Raw genomic sequence first — 5,998 nt, forward strand, 5'->3', positions numbered from 1 at the left:
ATTAAGCTAGCGGTCCGGGTTTCCATTGGCGTTAGCATTAAGCTAGCGGTCCGGGTTTCCATTGGCGTTAGCATTAAGCTAGCGGTCCGGTTTTCTATTGGCATTAGCATTAAGCTAGCGGTCCGGGTTTCTATTGGCGTTAGCATTAAGCTAGCAGTCCGGGTTTCCGTTGGCGTTAGCATTAAGCTAGCGGTCTGTTTTTTATTCATTTAATGGACAGTGCCGGGGACAAAAGTAACAGTGAACCTTAAACAAAGCTAAAAAGAGAATCCCAGCATGCTGCTTTTAAGTTATCCAAATATGCGAGATCCTGTCAGAAGTCATTCCACCTTTTCTTTCATGAAGAATCATACGTTGATTTGAAAGTATCTATGGATATCAGGTAGTTCACTAGATCTGGTTTGACTGGGGAAAAATATTGCAACATTTGTTACATTTTCAGCTGCTGTGGGTCGCTTTCTCTCTGCACTGTCAAATGATCCAATCCTTTGAAAACATGTTCTGCACCAAGAACCTGTGAAGAAGGGAATATGAAAACCTTTGAAGAAGACATTGCACACAACTTCCCTTCTTCAGGAAATGTAAATGAAAATGGAGTAGCGTCAGAGTTTAGCTGTTCAAGGATTTCTCTTTTGTCTTTGGCTAAAGACCAGAAGCCATTTCTTCTGCTAGAGCTAGACTTGTTTAGGTTGAATTTACCCAGAATGCCCTGCAGTGCTTCACACTTCCTGCTTTTCGAGCGATCTCTGGTCTGCTTGGTGTTCACATGCATTTGAGCTTCACATGCAACAAAGTTCACTTCAACCAAACTAAGACCAATGTTTGTTGACAGACCAGAGTTWGTTTTTTTGGCCCACATCAGAGTTCACTTGCATATTCACACCTCCCCAAACAAACCGAACTTTCTAGACAAATGGGTTGGAGTTGGATTAAAKYGGACTGAACAGGGCTGATGCGAATGGACCCTAAGAACAAAAGACAACCTTCTCGACAACTATACTTTTTGCTAATTAATTTATTTCCAAAATGAAATGAGTTAAAGAACCTGTCGATTGAGTTAAATTGAGCTTTGTAGCACTGTAGAAAGMTTCTGAGCTGTGCCATAATTCTTCACTAATAAAACCACCTTTCCAATAAAACCTACGCCAGTTTTAGTCAATGTCTGTTTTAGTCCCAATCGAGGCTTTTGTTCAGTCTCTGTTCAGATTGCATGAAGTTAAWCCTGTGATTTGTCTGGTGATGCAGATGCAGTTTTTCTCTCCAGAGTGACATTACTGAATCCCCCACAAGAAAGAAAAAAGATGGGGGAAACTAATTGCCTGACCTTTATCGACTCCTTTAGAGGAGGAACACAGCAACGTGCACCAACCCTCGTTACATCCGCATAATTAACGTCAATCGATCCGACTGCCGTTTTCCTCTCCGCTGATGCACACTGATGTGCCAAGAAGGAGAGTGACAGCTGTCCTGCAAAGTGACACGAGGCAGATTCCTTACCCGATGAATCATTGACCGCAGCTAACGGGCAAGAAGAAGAAAGAGCAAGACAAGGAAAATCTATTCAAACCCTCAAACAGACCTGAGCTGTCAACCAGAAGAACTATCGAGGATCTTTATTCTGGGATCAATGGCTTTGTCCAGCTTATTGATTTAGTTTTGTTGCCTTTCTTTAGATGACTACTTGAATGTCAGATCAAACATCAAGTCATTTATAAAATATCCAGGTCCAGACAACATACAAAAAGATGATCAGAGCAGAGAGKTTTCCAGAAATATCCCCCATCTTAAGTACTTTTTACTCTCATAGAAGAAACTAAAGGGTTACAAGTGAAATTTGTTTTCAGAGCAAGGAAACGCATCATCATGAATCTGTTACCGATATTTAAAGGTCTTATTACCATCATCCATACAATCCATCATGAGGGTCGCGAGGAAAAGAAGCCCTGCCACCGACTCCTTATAAACCACTTCAAGTTTAACATTAAACGTTTACACACGATACGGAGGAAATAAAGAGCAACTCGAGCCTAAAGCTTTATTGCTCCAGTATCTAAATTGCTTATTGTTGGGGGAAAAAAAGCCCCACTTAGAAGTTMATCGTACATTTCCCCCACCTGAAGGGTATAACAGCTTTATTTCCTCTCGGGAGCCCGACTCCTTCTTCACTGTCAACCCTCGACGGATTTGCATACGCGGTCAAGAGGTCACCGACTCAGAGGCTCAGGCTGACATTTTAATTCTGCGCAGACAGCCAGAGTCTGGCCCAGTCCATTCCCGCCCCGTCTCCACACCCGTCTGACAGGTAAAGTAATCCCAAAGTTGGGGGTGTTCAGCCGTGAGGAAGCAAAGGCGGCAAACTTTGTGTATATTTGACATTGAATCACCGCTTCGGAGTGAGCGGTAAAATTCATTCTGTTCTTCCAATCATGCTGTTTACATGTTCAAATATGATTATACTCTGCCTGGCTAAAGAAAAGTCTCCACCTGGATTTAACTAAGCAAATAGGTACAAGCCTCCTGTTGGACGATCATCTTTCAGCTGCAAAAGTTCTTGAACCTCAACTGATGCAATGAGGAGTTTCTCATTTCTTAGCAACTATGTGGAAAGACAAATGTGGAAAAGATGTTGGTCTGTTTAAAAATGGTCAAACTACTGGCATCAACCATAAAAAACATAAAAGTTGAAGCTACCTGTATTAGATTAGTCATGGTCCAATGTGTCATTTAAAACTGGAAGGACATTTGGGAAACCATCGTCTGCGAAGAAGTAGAAAGTTGTCCTGCGTCAGTTCTTCTGTTTCTTCTTGTGCAGTCGTGGCGGATGGTCGCTTGTTCCGAGTTGCATTCTGCTGGATTTCATTTGATAGAAAACGTTTTAAACTCATTGCAACAATGAACTTATTTGATAACTTGGCTCGGTTGGAATGTATGTGATTGAATTCAAATGAGTGTTTTTCTAAAGTTCCTTGAGACAAAATTTGCTGTGAAATGATATGGTAAAACCGAGTTGAATTGYCCAAAACTAGACATTACGACTATGTTTAAATGGTGACCAATAGTGGTATTGGTAGGTTGTCTCTATTGTAGTCCAAGACAAAATTTAAAAGTGAAAAATGTATTAAAGCTACAACTTGTTCACCTCTGCTTGTCTCTCCTGGGCCGGGAAACCCTCTGCAACTGCAGACTCTTGCAAAGAACAGAAATGTCTACCCTAGGCTATTTGCAAAAAGCAATTCTCTACATCAACGTATGTTTGCTTATTTAATCGGAAGCCTTTATAATAATTTAATCACTTTAATGCAGCAGGGAAACCCTGGAGTTCGGCGTAGCTTATCGGAATAAAGTCAGTCTCTTCTGGTCAGGCAGGCAGCTCTGCTCTGACTTTGCATGTCTTATTCTAGGGATTTGTTTGAGCATCTGCAAACTGTTGAAGTATCATGCTGCCTTGTGCAATGACTCAGAGTCTTACATTTCTTTCATAATAAAGTTAAGTTAAAAATGAAGCTCTCAACAAAAGAACAACTTGGCGAGGCTAAAGTAATTTTCTCATTTTATTTGATTAAAAGAATGAAGATAGATGTGTGGGCTTTAAGTAAGACATTGATAACAATGAATATGGCAAAGATATGAGGATGAATATATATGTAGGATATTCGTTTGAAGGGGGAGCCCTGCAGATAAACATTTCTCTAAGTTTATCTTCAGTATTGCTGATGTTCTATCACACCGGCCTTGTTGTATTGACCTCTTGTTCATTTGCTCAGAATGTCCAGTTTATTTAGGGGGTTTGAATGAATAATCAAACTGTGCGAATACTGTTCAGCCAATAAAAGTCATTGCACTTCAATTGAACCAGTGATAAACGGGCAACAGTGGAAAGTATTGTGGGTAGACCCATCCAAACTAAAGACCATTGTAGCAAATGGCAGTGAGAAATGGCTCCAGGACTTACATGGAGGGAGATACGTCATGGAAAAGTCTGGTTTGTCGAATGAGCTCTGCTGCAGCTGAGAGGTGGATTGGTTTGTCCACCTGGTGTGATCAGAACCACCCACATGGTGGATGTCTGGAGAACATCCTCCACCCTGCTTCCATCCCTCACCGTCCTCAAGATCAACTTTGGATCACGTCCAGTTTCTAGGAACCATCCTTTCTTTTTGAGACCTGAGATGGTTCTCACACACAGACACGGGTCAGAAGACGGCCTAACAGGGACAAGACTTCCTGTGGAAACTCTACAAACTTCAACAGAAACTGTTCCATGCCACCATTACTCTTTACTGAGGCCGTTCATCATTGTGTGGTTTGGTTCAACCACAACAGGACAGGACCAGACGGCAACGATCAATTTGATCTGCAAAGATGATCATCCAGTGTTGTCGCATCTTGCAAGATAAAAGCTTCATGTTGGGGAGCTTGGAGATGTTTCAAAAACAATCCCAAAGAAGCACAACTCGTGACAAGTCGTTTACAAGAAGCTTTAGAGAAAAATAAGCCCAAAGCGGACTTGGCAGCATTAATCGGGACAAACCTTCCCTCCTACAAAGACAGATCTCGGGACAGGCACAGAGCAGCTAACATCTCTGGACACAGACTGCAGAGGGAACGTTGCTGATGTCATCTGAGATTGTAGTTATTTGTAATTTATCCTCCAGTTTTTGCTCCTGCAGTGAAGTGTGACTGGGTACACTGGGCTGAAACCATGTGCTTGTCTGTTCTCATTAGCCAACTGTTTTGGTCTGTTGTGCATTTAGCTGCTACATGTCTTGGCATAAACTGATCATTTGATCTCCTTGTAAAGCTGTTTTCAATCATTTTTGCTTACTTGCAAGCCGTTTTTCAACAGAACAAACTTGCACCAAGTAGCTAAAACTACTGCATGCCAGCATCCACACGCTACTTTCTGCTCTACTTTTGAGGGTGTGGAAGTGTTTATTCTAGCTTTTAGGTAAACACCTGAATTGGTAACCATCTGGAAGAAAAAGCATTTGGGTGATTTCTGACCAGGGCTGCACAGTGGCGCAGTTGGTAGAGCTGTTGCCTTGCAGCAAGAAGGTTCTGGGTTCGATTCCCGGCCCCGGTCTTTCTGCATGGAGTCTCCATGTTCTCCCTGTGCATGGTGGGTTTTCTCCGGGTACTCCGGTTTCCTCCCACAGTCCAAAAACATGACTGTCAGGTTAATTGGTCTCTCCAAATTGCCCCTAGGTGTGAGTGTGTGTGCGCATGGTTGTGTGTCCTGTGTGTCTCTGTGTTGCCCTGCGACAGACTGGCGACCTGTCCAGGGTGACCCCGCCTCTCGCCCGAAACGTTGGCTGGAGATGGGCACCAGCACCCCTCCCGACCCCACTGAGGGAAAAAGGGTGCAAGAAAATGGATGGATGGATGGATGATTTCTGACCAGGAAGTTGAAAAATCTTGACTGATGAGTCCTTAGAGCTTTGAAAACAGCCTCTTACTGAAACGAGAATACATGTTGTTCTTTGTTCTCCTTCTGGCCATTTTCATAATCGTTCTTGTGTTCTTTCTTTTTGGCACCAACTTGAAGTTGATTGAAGTTTTCAAAAATTGGACAAAGACTTCTCGACTCGAAGGAGGTGGATAAACTAGAGGAGCTTCTACCAGTAGAGTGGTTAGAGTTTGTGGCACTTCAGCGTCTTTATAAGTATTTCTATACATCTCGAATACAACTTTGCTACGAAGGACTTGCTGCCGAGGACTGTCTGATGCTGGACTGCTTAGGAGTGGCATGTAACTGTAAAGTTGAAAGTGATTTATAGAGATTTAAGAAATGATAAACTGGGAACACTCCCATGTCACACTCCCATTTGTGCACTTAATCAAAGATTTCCTGCTGAAGACGTGGTGGAGCAAACTCCCTAATGAAGGATTTAGAATTCATCGTGAAACCATCCCAGATAACCTTGCAACGCTCCGGCTCATCGGAAGCAACCCAGCCGTAAAATCCTTCCACTCAACGTGTCGTTATATCCTAATTCAT

This window comes from Poecilia reticulata, linkage group LG2 (genome assembly GCF_000633615.1).
Source record: "Poecilia reticulata strain Guanapo linkage group LG2, Guppy_female_1.0+MT, whole genome shotgun sequence".
NCBI lineage: Eukaryota > Metazoa > Chordata > Actinopteri > Cyprinodontiformes > Poeciliidae > Poecilia > Poecilia reticulata.